Source organism: Capra hircus, chromosome 3 (assembly GCF_001704415.2).
Source record: "Capra hircus breed San Clemente chromosome 3, ASM170441v1, whole genome shotgun sequence".
Classification (NCBI taxonomy): domain Eukaryota; kingdom Metazoa; phylum Chordata; class Mammalia; order Artiodactyla; family Bovidae; genus Capra; species Capra hircus.
This window is the reverse complement of record NC_030810.1, coordinates 24,383,722-24,401,422: the sequence shown is the minus strand read 5'-3', so window position 1 is coordinate 24,401,422 and position 17,701 is coordinate 24,383,722. Positions and strand designations below refer to the sequence as shown.

At 37.4% G+C, this 17,701-nt stretch overlaps 1 protein-coding gene across 1 annotated transcript in view; it reads left to right on the top strand.

Moving 5' to 3' along the window:
- Positions 1 to 17,701, top strand: part of LOC106501971 (cytosolic carboxypeptidase 6) — a 1,114,558-nt gene that overhangs the window by 170,277 nt on the left and 926,580 nt on the right. The gene's annotated exons all lie outside the window — the stretch shown is intronic.

The following is a 17,701-nucleotide window of genomic DNA, read 5'->3' as shown; positions in this document are numbered from 1 at the left end:
AGTTTGCCGACTAAGGTCCATCTAGTCAAGGCTATGGTTTTTCCAGTAGTCACGTATGAATGTGAGAGTTGGACTGTGAAGAAAGCTGAGCCCCGAAGAATTGATGCTTTTGAACTGTGGTGTTGGAGAAGACTCTTGAGAGTCCCTTGGACTGCAAGGAGATCCAACTAGTCCATTCTAAAAGAGACCAGTCCTTCATTTGAAGGACTGATGCTAAAGCTGAAACTCCAGTACTTTGGCCACCTAATGCTAAGAGTTGACTAATTGGAAAAGACTCTGATGCTGGGAGGGATTGGGGGCAGGAGGAGGAGGAGGGGATGACAGAGGTTGAGATGGCTGGATGGCATCACTGACTCAATGGACATGAGTTTGAGTGAACTCCGGGAGTTGGTGATGGACAGGGAGGTGTGGCGTGCTGTAATTCATGGGGTCACAGAGTCGGACACAACTGAGTGACTGAACTGAATTGAACTGAGTGATATTAATATTAAACATGTCCAACCCTATTTATTGGGGAGACCTTATGTAGGCACTCCTGGTATCCATGAAGAATTGATAAAACTAAATATATTTGGTAAGGTTCAGTAATGTTTCCCAAAATAACCAAGATATTCTTGATTTTCACAGCTACACAGTCAGTTGATTAGAATTTCATAAGGCAAATTTAAGAATTCATTTCTACTAATCAGTTTCAATTTTCATGCTATAAGAGAAATTTATAAATAAGAGTATTGTGCACAATAATTTTTAAAGAATTGGGGAAAGATTAACAATATTTTCATTTTTGTGTTAATGATGCTTGTCTTCAACTTGCAGAGGGCCTGTGTTCTGAAGGAGCAAAAAGTTTTCCAAATACTATCACACTCTCTTGCTTCCCTTTTATTTTTTAGCTCATTCCAGTCTATTTTCCAGTCTCATTACTCCACTGAAACGGTTCTTGTCAAATCATCAGTGACCACTGTGTGGCTAAATTTACACTTCTGCCTTCACAGTAATTGATCTCAATAGCTTTCAACATCATTGAGTCCTCTTTCCTATTGAGTCAGACTTCTTTCTTGGACTCTGCAATAACTCATTCTTCTGGTTTCTCCTGAATCACACAGGACTGCTCCTTCTCAGTTTCTTTTGTTGGATGCTTTTGCTACTATTCAGCCCTTAAGTGTTAAAAGAGTTCCTCAGATCATGGTTTTGGGCACTTTTTTCTCTCTTTTTTGTTTCCTTCTATTTATAAATCCTGAATTTGAATTTCCTGGACCTCCTCTCTTAAACTAACTACATGTTCAATTATCTGATTGACATCTTCACTTGGATTCTCACAGACATCTCAAAAATAATGAGATCTAAAATAGAATTCTAGATTTTCTCACTGGAACCTGTATCTACAACTTCATCTTTCCTCTGTTCACATAGTTTTACAAGCCAGAAATATTAAAGTTAACTAGTCTTCCCTTTCACTCACTGATGATATTCTATCCATCTGTAATTTCCATTCATTTTACCTATAAAGCATTTCAGCATTCTGAATGCTTCTCTCCAGTTCTATTATCATCATCCTAGTACAGGAAGTATCATCTGTCTTGGACCGTTCCAGAATATTTAGTGTTTAAGAGAGCAAATGAGCAAAATTGGTGTGCCTAAGGACTGACTATGGAGGAGCATAGTCAGAGAAGCTGGAAAGCCATTTAGTGTTAAATAAGATGCCTTCAATGCTATGGTAATCTGTTTAGACTTAATGTTGTAGTTGATGTATATTGCTCTTGCTGCTTAGTCACTTCAGTCATGTCCCACTGTATGTGACCCTATGGACTACAACCCACCAGGATCCTCTGTCCATGCAGTTCTCTAGACAAGAGTACTGGAGTGGTTTGCCATGCCCTCTTTCAGGGGATCTTCCTGACCCAGGGATTGAACCCAAATCTCCTGCATTGCAGGAGATTCATTACCACTGAGCCACCAGGGAACTGAACCATGGTCTCCTGCATTGCAGGTGGATTCTTCACCAACTGAGCTATCAGGGAAGACCCACTTGCTGAGTATTACCCAAAGAGATTAAAGCCAGGCATTTTGAGTACCAGCTATATGTCAGATAGTAGTCTAGGCTCTGAGGATATAGCTGTCACCCAAACTGATAAACTTCTTGCTGTTATAGACCTGATATTCTTGTGGACGGGAGATTGTCTATGTTTTGTATTGTATTGTATAATACAGCATATGTATTTTTTATATATATATAATATGATATAATATGATATGTATTTGAGTCCATAAATATACATTATAATATATAGTTAAATATTCTATAAATATATATCTATATATTATATAAAATTATTTATATTTAAATTTACATATCACCTGAATTACAGATGATAATGGGTGCTCTAAATAAAAATAAGGAGATAGAAAGTTATGGATTTCCATTATTTGACCAAATGGTGTTCATTAATGCAATAAATAATGATTGAGCACCTTACCTTCTTGAATGCTTTTACATATGCTTTGATAATTCCTCCTTGGTACATCAATGTGAAATAAATTATCATTAAGCAATCCATTAAGATTAAGTTATTTGTTCAATTTAAGCAGGCTATTAAGTACCTTATTTACTGCTTAAGTCTGTTTTATGTCTATACCTATTGAATTTGTCCCATATTCCTCCTCCCTTCCTACTGGGAGTATTGGCATTCAAGCAGTATGGAGGTTTCACATTTGTGGTTGGTAAGGCTTGTATCTTGGAGACCAATGACGACAGCATTTTAACAGTTCAGATGAAATATAAACACCTAGGATAAGAAATAGATGGGAAAACAGTGGAAACAGTGTCAGACTTTATGTTTTTGGGCTCCAAAATCACTGCAGAAGGTGATTGCAGCCATGAAATTAAAAGACGCTTACTCCTTGGAAGAAAAGTTATAACCAACTGAGATAGCATATTCAAAAGCAGAGACATTACTTTGCCAACAAAGGTCCATCTAGTCAAAGCTATGGTTTTTCCAGGGGTCATATATGGATGTAAGAGTTAGACTGTAAGGAAAGCTGAGCACCGAAGAATTGATGCTTTTGAACTGTGGTGTTGGAGAAGACTCCTGAGAGTCCCTTAGACTTCAAGGAGATCCAACCAGTCCATTCTGAAGGGGATCAGCTCTGGGATTTTTTTGGAGGGAATGACACTAAAGCTGAAACTCCAGTACTTTGGCCACCTCATGTGAAGAGTTGACTCATTGGAAAAGACCTTGATGCTGGGAGGGATTGGCGGCAGGAGGAGAAGAGGACAACTGAGGATGAGATGGCTGGATGGCATCACTGACTTGATGGACGTGAGTCTGAGTGAACTCCGGGAGTTGATGATGGACAGGGAGGCCTGGTGTGCTGTGATTCATGGGATCTCAAGGAGTCGGACACGACTGAGCGACTGAACTGAACTGAACTGAACTGAGGGTAAGAAAGGGGAGAATCAATTTATTTACCAAACAAACACATAAAGGCCAAATATATTGCTTGCCAATAGAGCTGTGTAAAGCATGTAATTTTCTTTTTTCTTTCAGTGATTTCTACGTATTTTTAAAAGTGATTTATAACAATTAGGAGACCATAATTATTCTGTTTCTTTTTATCCCTATGAACTATTTGGCTGTTCTTCAAAGTTAAAGTGCTTATTGTATATCATCTATTTTGCTCTTGGATTAAACATATACATTTTAATTTCTACAGTTACCATCAGTTACAGACTGTCATTCTTGTGTAGTTGCTACCTTTTACTATACTTACTATCTATCAACTGAAGTAAATTGATTTTTTTTTCAGTTATAATTCGGAGAAGGCAATGGCAACCCACTCCAGTACTCTTGCCTGGAAAATCGCATGGACGAAGGAGCCTGGTAGGCTGCAGTCCATGGGGTCATGAAGAGTCAGACACGACTGAGCGACTTCACTTTCACTTTTCACTTTCATGCATTGGAGAAGGAAATGGCAACCCACCCCAGTGTTCTTGCTTGGAAAATTCCAGGGACGGGGAGCCTGGTGGGCTCCGTCTATGGGATAGCACAGAGTCGGACACGACTGATGCGACTTAGCAGCAGCAGCAGCAGCAGCAGTTGTAATTATAAATGAGCAGGTTTTTTTCCCTAGCATAAATGTATAAGTGCTATTGCTAATGTATAAACATGGCTCCACCAAAGCCATTCCTTCTGCTGAACGAATTCTCTCCAGCTATGCTCTTGCTATTTATAAAAAAGAAGAAAAATGATGAAAATTACTCAGGAAAATATATCCATGAAGCTACAGGGCATGCAAATTGTATTATGATTGTTTATAGGGATTTCATAAGAAGAAAATTTACTTGGAGCCATTGGTGTTGTAGGTTTTTACACGTGCCATTTATTTAACACTTTTATTGAGTACATTCTATGTTTTGTGCACAATGCTATGCAAGGGGTATACATCAGTAAAGAAAAATGAGCTAAAATCTGGTGAGAAAAAGTCAATGAGAAGTTAACAAATGTATATAATGGCATGCTGTGGAAGTAAAGGGAATTCAGTGATAGAAATTTAATACAAACTTTCAGGGTAATTAGAAAAAACTTTTGTGATTAGATAAACCTTAAACTGGCATCTGAAAGGTAAAGAGGCATCCATGAAAAGGCAGGGATGGAGAAGCATGGAAAACAGTTTAGATGCAGGAAACAGTTCTCATAACTAAAAAGATGAAAAGTGAATAGGCGAAGAAGTGGCTAAAGATGAAACTGGATAAATAGAGATTAACCAGATTGTGTGGTAGCTCGTAAACTATAGTAGTAAAGGCTTTGCATTTCATTTGTTGTGAATTGGGAAACAGTTGAAGAGGTTTAGGAAAGAGACTGATTTGGAGGTAATAGCAAATAACATTTGGAAATCTTAGTTGAGATTGTAGTGAACTGTTAAAGTTAAAATATATATAAAGTAGTATAAAAATTATCCTTAATTTCACAGTATGCATTAACATGTGTATGTATAAGCATGTATTTACTGTTCTATTTTGTTTTTTCTACTTCTTTGCTATATTTCTATCTGTCTATCTATTGTGGTTGCTCTAGAGCTAACAATGTGTATCCCTAACTTTTCAAAGTCTATTTCAGGTCTATATTTTCACTTCACACTTTTTATTTCATACTTGTTGGTTCTCCCTTCACATTCAACACTTCATTCTTCCTACTTCACACTTGGAACGTTGTAAATTGTGCAATAGTCTGATTCCATTTACTGGCATTGTCCTCATCTTTTGGGTATTTTTTATCTTTTTTTTTTTTTATACATCATAAACCTTTCTTTATATTGTTAGTATTTTGGCTTCGGTGAGTTAACCTTTAAGTATATTAAATTATAAGTTCAAAAACATAGTTAAAAAACCCACAACTTCTACTTTTCCTCATTCTTTTCTGTATATCCAAGTTTCCAGCTAACTTTTCTTCATATAGCTTGCAGTTTTTATCAACCTTTTATGGATTCTTATAGTGCAGGTCTGATTTTTCTTGTACTAAATCTTTTCAGCTTTTGTTTTATGAAATTGTATTTATTTCACCCTTGCTTTTGAAGAATATTTTCAAGTGACATAGAATTCTGAGTTCACATGATTATTTTTGTGTGTATTTTAACACTAATGATATTACTTCGTTGACTTATAATCGCCATTGTTTCTCATGAGAATTCAACTATTTTTCATATAATTGGTCTCCTGTATGCAGTTCTTTCCTCTTTGTGCCTTTAAGACTTTTTATCTTTGGTTTTACACAATTTGACAATATATCTGTGTTATACTGTTTTTTTTTTTTTTTTTGCATGTCTGTATATCGTACTTGGGGTTTACTGAGCTTTTTAGATATGTAAATTGTTTTTCATCAGATTTGGAAAAACATAAGGATTATTTCTTAACTATTTTTTTGCCACATTTTTATTCACTTTTCTCTCCGGAACTCTTATTACATGTCCACTATTTTCCCCTGGATCCCTGAAGGTATGTAAATTTTTTTCAACTTTATCTCTGTTTTTCAAATGAAGTATTTCAATGATGTCTCTCTATCCTGACATTTTCAACTGAATGCTTAAAGCCCAGTCAGTGAATTTTTTATTTACAGCATTGTAAGGTTTTATTCCACAATTTCCAGTTGGTTGTTTTTATAATTCCAGTTTTCTGTATATAAGATTTTATCTTTTTTTTCCTGAAGACTATATCTTTTTAAAATTCTTAAAGATTTTCCTTTAGTTATTTGAATATATTTATAATATTTTCTTTGTTTTCTAAAGACAAAATCTGAGCCATTTCAGTGTTGGCCTCTACTGACTGCATTTTTTTTTTCTTTTCATAGTTCTCTCTATATCTAGTAATGTGTTGTAAACTGGATATTGTGAATGATATATTGTAGAAACTCTTAGTTCTTTTCTCATCCTCTGAGGAGATGAATTTTGATGCTAGTGTAAGTTCAAATACTGGTAAATCACTTTGACCTTATATAAACTTAGTTGTATTCTTTATAAGGGCAGATCTTTGGAAAGTCTAAGCTGTTTCCCATATGTGTGTGATACGTTGCTTCAGTCATGTCTGTCTCTTTGTGACCCTATACACTGTAGCCCGCCAGTCTCTTCTGTCCATAGGATTCTCCAGGCGAGAATACTGCGGTGTGTTGCCATGCCCTCCTCCATTGGATCTTCCCGACCCAGGGATTGAACCCATGTCTCATGTCTCCTGAATTGGCAGGCGTGTTCTTTACTACTAGAGCCACTGGAAGCCCCACTAAATTGAGACTTGTGAAAGAAAGAGTTAACTCAGCAAGCAAGAGTTAACTGTTACACCTCATACATTACCATGAAGGACTTTCTTTTGTGACGAGGAACCTGCCTCCTAGAATACTTTTGAATTGTTCTAATAATGTTTTGCATGCTTGATGCCAGTTTAGTTCAGTTCAGTTCAGTTCAGTCTCTCAGTTGTGTCCAACTCTCTGTGACCCCATGGACTGCAGTATGCCAGGCTTACCTGTCTATCACCAACTCATGAAGCTTACTCAAACTCATGCCCATTGAGTTGGTGATGCCATCCAAGCATCTCATCCTCTGTTTTCCCCTTCTCCCACTTTCAATCATTCCCAGCATCAGGGTTTTTTCAAATGAGTAAGTTCTTTGCATCAGGTGGCCAAAGTATTGGAGTTTCACTACACAGAACACTATATTAGCTTGTCTAGATAGTTTATGTAAAAGATGTAATTTATGGAGTCCTGTTAATCGATTACTCTAAAAAACTCAGTGTTCCTAGGCTTGGTGGAACTTCCCTGGTAGACAGTACTTCTCATGTGCTATCATAATTCATTGGTGGAGGAATTAAGTGTGTCCTGTGTGGGAGAGTGCTGTTAGAAGTGTGTGCTTGGTTTCCTCAAGACTTCACCCCATCTGCATTTTCCCTTTGCTAATTTTCTTTTATTCTTTTCAGTGTAATAAACTTTAATTGTGAGTATAACTTCTTTTGAATTCTCTGAATTTTTCTAGTGAACTCCGCAAACTGGGCATAATCTTGGGAACTTCAAACTGTGTGTATCCTTAGGATCTTATCTGGGATTGGTTTTAGTCTTTGTTGAGCCTAAGTTAGGTTACTTTATGACTTGATACTCATCAGTTGGGGGCTTCCCTGATGGCTCAGCAGTAAAGAATCCACCTGACAAGCAGGAGACATGAGTTCCATCCCCAGGTCAGGAAGATCCCCTGGAGAAGGAAATAGCAACTCACTGCAGTATTCTTGCCTGGGAAATCCCATGGACAGAGGAGCCTGGTGGGCTACAGTCCAGGGATTGCAAAGAGTCAGACATGACTTAGCAACTAAACAACAGCAGCTTATCAGTTTATTTTTTCTCAGTTGGATTCCATCAGTGTTAATGAAATGTTCAAAAAGTATCTATACTCAGACTGGGCTAGACCTCTTTATCTCCTCTCCTCCGCTACTAAAGGACTTCATTCAGTGTCAGTGAAATTTTATTTAGCAGTGAAGATAGTGTAGAAATAAGACTACGTTTGAGAAGGCTTCGGATGAAAACATGAAGGAAAAGGAGAAAACTTTTATAGGAAACTGGTGGAAAGAAAATTCATGTTAGACAGTACCAGAACATTTATAACACTGTCACTACAGTATGTGGAAGGTAGAAAATGCACTAAATGAACTGAGTGATGTGGCTAAGGAGATTTCTAGGCATAAACTTAAAGGTACTTCCTGGATTTTCTTGTTTCTTATAGTAAAATGTGAGGAGAGAACAACTAAAGGAAAGACTGTAAAACATGAAAGAGCCAGGACTTGATGGTTTAAAAAATTCTCAGGCTTTCTGGATGGCAAATGATTCTAAAATTAAACCTTCCTGGTAAAGATGAAATACAGGGTACTCTCAGAAAAACTTGGTCTAGAGGTAAAACTGAGGATATGACTGAAAATCCTTTTTTTGAGACCTAAGAAAGATAAAAGAATATAATACTAAGTTAGAAAAAAGGCTCTCTAAAGGTTTTAAACATGTGCTTCACCAGTTCTCTCAATGAAAGAATAGGTCATATAAGAAGGTCAATGATATTGTCGCTCAGTAGAAATCCAAGATAGGAAAGGCTTTATCTGAGGGATCAATAAATGCTGTGAAATAATAAATATTTGTTGTTTTAAGTTGCTAAGTTCAGAATTAATTTATAATGGAGCTATGGATAGCTCATACTCATAGGATATAATATTAAATTAAAAGAGGCTGTGGCACTGTATACATAATCTCAACCATGTAAAATATGAATATTTATGGAAAAATATATGAAGAGGATAACCCCTGATATAAGCAAAGATTTTCTCTGCACAGTGGAATTTGGGGTTTTTGTTTTATTTGTTCATGCATTTATTTATATATTGTTATACTTGAAACCAGAAAACTGTTTACCTGTGTTTTCTGGGATATTTTGGAAGAACATCAGTGGACTGGATAAAAGCTGTATGTAATATTTTATCCTCACATTTGATAATGTCTTTGAGACTAACAAACTGTCATATGAAAGGAAGTTCCCTCTTATTCCTTACACATTTTCCCATAACTTTTGTGGGTCTAGCCTGAGAAAAAATATGTATTTTTTTCCTGGCATTTTCCATGTACTCTCGAGTTATGCTTACTTATTTCAGTGATTTTGAGAGTACTCTATGACAGTACTGATTTTTGTAAAATTTCCTTCTAGTTTGTTGTCTTGACATTCTTCCCAATGGAAAGTTAGAGAGGGGCCAGAATCTTGAGCAGGTGGTATGTGAAATTAAAAAAATCTGCAAGTAGTTTTCAAATGTTGTTAGTTGAGATTCTATTGGGGTTATAGAATTTGTGATAGGCAGATTCTCTACCAAGTGAGACATCAAGGAAGCCTGCAATAGGGTTAGAAATCCATTGTATGTCATCTCAGAATACACTGGTATCATTGCTATCCTGAATTAGGGTATTAATAACAAATTTTTGAATTGGTGGAGTTCAGCAAAGTTTGAATGTAATGACAACATTATAAATGCTTTGTTTTTCTGCATTGCAGGTGGATTCTTTACCGCCGAGCCCCTGGGGAAGCCCATAAAGCCATGGTTGTTGTTGTTGTTCAGTCACCCAGTTGTGTCTAACTCTTTGCGACCCCATGGGCTGCAGTACGTCAGGCTTCCCTGTTCCTCACCATCTCCCGAAGTTTGCCCAAGTTCATGTCCATTGCATTGGTGATGCCATGCAGTCACCTCATCCTTTTACTTCCTCTTCTTCTGCCCTCAATCTTTCTCAGCATCAGGGACTTTTCCGATGAGTCGGCTGTTTACATCAGGTGACCAAAGTACTGGAGCTTCAGCTTCAGCATCAGTCCTTCCAGTGAGTATTCAGGGTTGATTTCCCTTAAGATGAACTGGTTTGATCTCCTTGCTGTCCAAGGGACTTTCAGGAGTCTTCTCAAGCACTGCAGTTCAAAGTAATCCATTCTTTGTGGTTATGCTTTCTTTATGGTCCAGCTCTCACAACCAGCTCTCACATGACCACTGGGAAGACCATGGCCTTGACTATACAGACCTTAGTCAGCAAAGTAATGTTTCTGCTTTTCAACACACTGTCTAGGTTTGTTATAGCTTTCCTGCCAAGGAGCAATTGTCTTCTGATTTCATGCCTGCAGTCACCATCTGCAGTGATTTTAGAGCCCAAGAAGAGGAAATCTGTCACTACTACCACCTTTTCCTTTTCTGTTTGCCATGAAGTAATGGGGCCAGGCCTAATGGTATGGACCTAGCTGAAGCAGAAGATATTAAGAAGAGGTGGCAAGAATATACAGAAGAACTATACAGAAAAGATATTAATGACTCCAATAACCGCAATGGTGTGATCACTCACCTAGAGCCAGACATCCATCCTGGAATGAGAAGTCAAGTGGGCCTTAGGAAGCTTCACTACAAACAAAGTTAGTGGAGGTGATGGAATTCCAGTTGAACTTTTCAATTCCTGAAAGATGGTGCTGTTAAAGTGCTGTACTTAATGTGTCAGCAAATTTGGAAAACTCAGCAGTGGCCACAGGACTGGAAAAGGTCAGTTTTCATTCCAATCTCAAAGAAAGTCTATGCCAAAGAATGTTCAAACTACCACACAATTACACTCATTTCACACGCTAGCAAAGTAATGCTCAAAATTCTCCAAGCCAGGCTAAAACAATACAGTATATGAACCGAGAAATTCCAGATGTTCAAGCTGAATTTAGAAAAGGCAGAGGAACCAGAGACTAAATTGCCAACATCCGTTGGATCGTAGGAGAAGCAAGAGAATTCCAGAAAAATATCTACTTCTGCTTCATTGACTATGCCAAAGCCTTTGACTGTGTGGACACAACAAACTGTGGAAAGTTCTTCAGGAGATTGGAATCCCACACCACTTTACCTGCCTCTTGAGAAATCTGTATGCAGGTCAAGAAGCAACAGTTAGAACCAGACATGGAACAACAGACTGGTTCCAAATTGGGAAAGCAGTACGTCAAGGCTGTATATTGTCACTCTGCTTTTAACTTATATGCAGAGGACATCATGAGAAATGCTGGGCTAGATGAAGCACAGGCTGGAATCAAGATTGCTGGGAGAAATATCAACAACCTCAGCAGATATGCAGATATGTGAAGAGGAACTAAAGAGCCTCTTGATGAAAGTGAAAGAGGAGAGTGAAAAAGTTGGTTTAAACCTCAGCATTCAGAAAGCTAAGATCATGGCATCTGGTTGCATCACTTCATGGCAAATCGATGGGTAAATAATGGAAACTGTATCAGACTTTATTTTCTTGGTCTCCAAAGTCATTGCAGATGATGACTGTAGAGATGAAATTAAAAGATGCTTGCTCCTTGGAAGGTATGACCAACTAGACATCATATTAAAAAGCAGGGACATTACTTTGCCAACATAGGTCCATCTAGTCAAAGCTAGTAGTTTTTTCTAGTAGTCATGTCATGTATGGATGTGAGATTGGACCATAAAGAAAACTGAGTGCCGAAGAATTGATGTTTTTGAACTGTGGTGTTGGAGAAGATTCTTGAGAGTCCCTTGGACTGCAAGGATATCAGATCAGTCAGTTGAAAAAGAAATCAGTCCTGAGTATTCATTGGAAGGACTGATGCTGAAGCTCCAATATTTTGGCCACCTGATTTGAAGAGCCAACCTATTGGAAATGACCCTGATGCTGGGAAAGATTGAAGGCAGGTAGAGAAAGGAAAGACAAAGGATGGATGGCATCACTGGCTCGATGGACATGAGTTTCAGCAAGCTCTGGGAGTTGGTGAGGGACGGGAAAGCTCGGTGTGCTGCAGTTCATGGGGTTGCAAAGAGTCAGACATGAGAGAATGACTGAACTGATAACTGAATGGGGCCAGATGCCACGATCTTAGTTTTTTTTTTTTTTAATATATTTAGTTTTAAGCCGACTCTTTCACTCTTCTCCTTCACCCTCATCAAGAGGCTCTTCAGTTCATCTTTGCTTTCAGCCATTAGAGTGGTATCATCCACCTATCTGAGGTTTTTGATGTTTCTCCTGCCTGTCCTGATTCCAGCTTATAACTCATCCAGCCTGGCTTTTCTCATGATGTGCTCAGCATATAGGTTAAATGGACAGGGTGACAGCAGACAGCCCTGTCTTACTTCTTTCTCAGTCTTGAACCATTCAGTTGTTCCATACAGGGTTCTGACTGTTGCTTCTTGACCTGCATACAGGTTTCTCAGGAGACAGGTAAGATGGTCTGGTATCCCCATCTCTCTAAGAGCTTTCCATAGTGTATTATGATCCACACGGTCAAAGGCTTTAGCATAGTCAATGGAACAGAGGTAGACATTTCTCTGGAATTCCCTGGCTTTCTCTATGATCCAGCAAATGTCAGCAATTTGATCTCTGGCTCCTCTACCTTTTCTAAACCCAGCTTGGACATCTGGAAGTTCTTGGTTTGCATAATGCTGAAGCCTAGCATGCAAAATTTTAAGCATTACCTTACTAGAATAAGAGATGAATGCAGTTTTCCAATGGTTAGAACATTCTTTAGTATTACCCTTCTTGGGAATTGGGATGAGGATTGACCTTTTCCAGTCCCGTTGGCCACTCTGGGTCTTCAGATTTGCTGACATATTGAGTGCAAGACCTTGATGGCATCATCCTTTAGGGTTTTGAATAGCTCTACTGAAATTCCTTCACATCCTCTAGCTTTATTAACAGCAGTATTTCCTAAGGCCCACTGGACTTCAGTCTTCAGAATGTTTGGCTCTGGGTGACTGACCACATCATTGGAGTAATCCAGTTCATTAAGATCTTTTTTATACAGGTCTTCCACGTATTCTGTTCATCTCTTCTTGATCTCTTCAGCATCTACTAGGTCTATACCGTTTCTCTCCTTTACTGTGCCCACCTTTGGGTGAAGTGTTACCTTGATATCTCCAATTTTCCTGAAGAGATCTCTCGTCTTTCCCCTTCTGTTGTTTTCTTCTAGTTTTATGCACTGTTCTTTGAATAAGGTCCTCTTGTCTCTGTGTGCTGTTCTTTTGAACTCTGAATTTAGCTGGGTCTATCTTTCCCTTTCTCCCTTGTTTTTCACTTCTCTTCTGTCTTTAGCTATTTGTAAAGCCTCTTTAGATAACCACTTTGCCTTCTTGTTTTCTTTTTCTTTGGGATGGTTTTGTTCATCACCTTCTGTACAATATTATGGACTTCTGTCCATGGTTCTTCAGGCACACTGTTTAATAGATTTAATCCCTTGAATCTACTCATTCTCTCTACTGCATATTCATAGGGAATTTGATTTAAGTTATACCTGGCTGGCCTATTGGTTTCCCCTGCTTTCTTTAGTTTAAACTTGAGTTTTACTATGAGAAGCTGATGATCTGAGCCACAGTCAGCTCCAGGTCTTGTTTTTGCTGATTGTGTATAAGCTTCTCCATCTGTGGCTACAAAGAATATATCAGTTTGATTTTAATATCGACCATTTAGTGATGTCCATTTGTAAAGTTGTCTCTCGTGTTGTTGAAAAAGGGTATTTGCTATGACTAGTGCATTTTCTTGGCAGAATTCACTTAGTCTTTGCCCTACTACATTTTGTTCTCCAAGGCCTATCTTGTCTATTACTCCAGGTTATCTCTTGACTTCCTACTTTTGTATTCCAATCCCCAGTGAAGAATAGAACATCTTTTGTTGTTGTTGTTGTTGTGGGTTCTCAGAGGTCTTCTAGGTCTTTATAGAACTGATCAACCTGAGCTTCTTTGGCATTAGCTGTAGGGGCATAGACTTGGATTACTGTGATGTTGAATGGCTTGCCTTGGAAACAAACTAAGATCATTCTGTCATATTTGAGGCAAGTGCTGCATTTTGGCTTCTTTTGTTGATTATGAGGGCTTCTTCATTTCTTGTAAGGGATTCTTGCCCACAATAATAGATATAATGGTCATCTGAATTAAATTTGCCCATTGCCACCCGTTTTAGTTCACTGATTCTTAAAGATGTAGATGTTTATTCTTACCATCTCTTGCTTGGCCATGTCCAATTTGCCTTGATTCATGGTTCCTATGCAATAACATTGTTTACAGCATCAGATTTTTCTTTTTTCACCAGACACATCCACAACTGGGTATTGTTTTTGCTTTGGCCCAGCTGCTTCTGGGAATATTAGTAGTTCTTTGCTCTTCCCCAGTAGCATAGTGCACACCTTCAGACCTGGGGGACTCATCTTTTGGTGTCATATCTCTTTGTTCTGTTATACAGTTTATGAGGTTCTCATGACAAGTATACTATGGTGGTTTGCTATTCCCTCCTCCAGTGGATTACGTTTTTTCAACACTCTCTGCTATGACCTGTCTCGGGTGGCCCTACATGGCATGGCTCATAGCTTTATTGAGTTATGCAAGCCCCTTTTCTATGACAAGGCAGTGACCTGTGAAGGGGATCACCATGGTACTTCAGTGTTATAGGACTCCCTCCAACCCCACTTCACTCCCCTCTCCTCCCCTGCCTCTTTGTGGCATAGTTTAATATAAGCCAATTCTGAAGTATAGATCTGGATTAGAGAAGGTTCCTGTTTTACTAGCTCTATGCTATGAGTGTTTTTCTAGTTTTCTGTGGTAGATCACATTGTCATTTTCCTGGAAAGCCTTTTTTAAAAAGACAGCCTTAATGAGATATAATTCACATACCATAAACTTCACCTATTTAAATCTTACATTTTAATGATTTTTAGCATATTCATGGAATTGTGCAACCATCACTGAATATAATTTTAAAACATTTAAATAATGCACCAAGAAACCCTGTACCAATCAGCAGTCCCTTCCCATTCTCTCCCATACCTGTAAGCTTTAGGCAATCACTATTTCTCTGTAGATTCCTCTCTCTCTCTGTGTGTGTGTGTGTGTGTGTGTGTGTGTGTGTTTTAAAGATTGAGATGTGATTGATGTGGAACATTATATTGGAGTTAGATGAACAATATGATGATTTGATTTTTGTATGGGTTTCCCTGGTGGCTCAGATGGTAAAGAATCCACCTGTAATGCGGGAGACCTGGGTTTGATCCCTGGGTTGGGAAGATCCCCTGGAGGAGGGCAGGCAACACACTCCAGTATTCTTGCCTGGAGAATCCCATGGACAGAGGAGCCTGGCAGGCTACAGTCTTTGGTGTTGCAAAGAGTCGGACATGACTGAGCAACTAAGCACTGCACATTTGTAAGTATTCTTCCCCTCACCTTTACTGAGGTGGGATTGACAAATGAAAATTGTATACATTTAAGGTATATGTATACACAGTGAAATGACTACTGCAATCAGGCTAATTAAAGTGTAAATCACCTCATCTTTTTACCATATTTTTTATTATGTGGGATAAGAATAGTTGATATCTATTCTCTTAGCAAATTTGAGATAAACAGCACATTATTATTAACTATAGTCATCATATTATACATTAGGTCTCCAGAACTTATTGATTTTATAAATGGGTTGTTAGTTTTTATGGCCAAATATTATTACACTAATTTAATTATCTATTCATAGCTGATGGATATTGTTTCTACAGCTAATGGGTTGTTTCTACATTTTGGCTCTTATGAATAATGTTGCTGTGAACTTTGTGTACAGGTTTTTGTTTGAGCATATGATTTCATTTCTCTTGGGTGTATGTCTGGAAGTGGGATTGCTGGGCAAATGATCACTCTATATTTAACATTTTCAGGCAATAACAAATTGTTTTTAAAATAATAACCATTATTACTAAGGATTCTTCATAAGAGGTATATCTTTAGTTTTCTGATAACATTTTTGGTTTTGTGTCATAGTTACCCTTACCTAATAGAATGAGTTGAGAAATGATTTGTGAAGAACTGGCATATTTCTTTTTTACATTTTTTATAGAATTCACTAGTGAAATGATCTGAGCCTGGATTTCCTTTTATGCGATTTTATAAATCATAATTCAATCTCTTTACTGGTACAGATATATTCTTATTTTGTTTTTCTTCTTGAATCAGTTATGTCTTTCTAGGGGTTTGTCCATTTCATCCAGGTATCTAATTTTCGACATACATTTGTTCATGAAATGCTTTCATAATTCTTTTTATTGCTGTAACATTATTAGTGATGCCCACTCATTCTGGATATTAGTAGTTTGAGTCTTTGTTCTGTTTTTCTTGGACAGTCTAGCTAAATATTTGTCTCTTTTGTTGATATTTTCAATGAACCAATTTTTGATTTTGTTGATTTTCTCTAATGTTTTTCTATTTTCTGTTTCATTTATTTGCACTCTAATCTTTATTTTCTCCCTTCTGGTTTATTTGAGTTAGTTTGCTCTTCTTTACCTAGTTTCTTAAGGTGGTGGTTATTATTTGAGGTATTTCCTTTTCCTTTATTTTTATAAAAATAAGACTTTATAGCTATAAATATTCCTCTAAACACTGCTTTAGCTTTACCTTATAAATTGGTAATTGAGTTTTTCTTTTTTTTCCAAATTTTATTTTATTTTACTTTACAATACTGTATTGGTTATTTTTATTCAATTCAAAATATTTTCTATTTTGTTTATGATTTCCTTCTTTGTTCTATTGGTTGAGCTTTACATATTCTGTCAATTTTCCAAATTGTCCTCTGTATTAATTTCTGATTCAATTCCACTGTATCCAGAAAGCATATGTATTATTGCAAACTTTAGTAGAGGCTTTTGTATTGTTGCCTAGCAGTCACATTTTCCTTTTTTTCTGCATATCTCATAAATTTTGTTGAAAATTTGACTTTTTGAGAAAATATGTTGTTGCAGTTTGGGTACTGTTTCCCCCTCCTTCTGGGGTTTATTCTTCTTTGCATTTTTGCTTATTTATTTAGTGACTTGGATGTGCTAATTCATTGAATTTTTTTCTTCTACAACATGAAAAGCCTCTCTGATGATACGCTTCATAGATTGCAGCCTTGCATATGTGTACAATCTCCTTGACCACCAGGCATAAAGGATCTTTGTGATTTTTAACCAAACTCTTTTTGACTGTCCCTTTTTCTGACTTACCCGTTAAGTTTCTTGTTGTTCTGCTTCTATTGATATGACATTCAGCTCATAGTCAGTGCTTAGTCATCATTGATTGCTATCTGATTACTGTATTTTTGCCAATGACCTTGGATATAAATTTTCTGTTCTAATAAAAGTACGCCTTTTTTTTTTTTTTTTTTTGGCAAGGACCTGGTAGTGCCAGTCTTTGAAGCTTTCTCTTATACAGATGAGCTCTTTCATTTTTCTTTGTCCTAGTTTCTCTTTATTAAACTGATGCCTGGTCTGCCATTTTCTTTGTTGCTTCAAGTATTCTGGAGCTTCCAAATCACTCTTAATTGTTTACCACTAAGGTTGCTATTGTTCATAACAATACTGTTAGGTTCGACTTGCTCCATGCTTTTGTTCTAAATAAACTTAGTCTTCTTAGGTGGAGTTTCAGAGTTCTTGTTGTTATGATCTACCTATCCTTCTGTGTAGAATCTCTGTGCTGCTATAGGGCTGTGGATGAAGAGAGTGACTTTCTTCTCTTATGGTGATATCTCCTGTCTTATGAATATCTTATGAATGAAGTAGTGAGTGGGAATGGTAGCACCTGGTCTTCTCATATTGCTTCTCCTGGCACAGAACCTTTACTCTATGTGTCAGATGGGGCAGGAACAATCCAGGCCTACCCATTATTTTC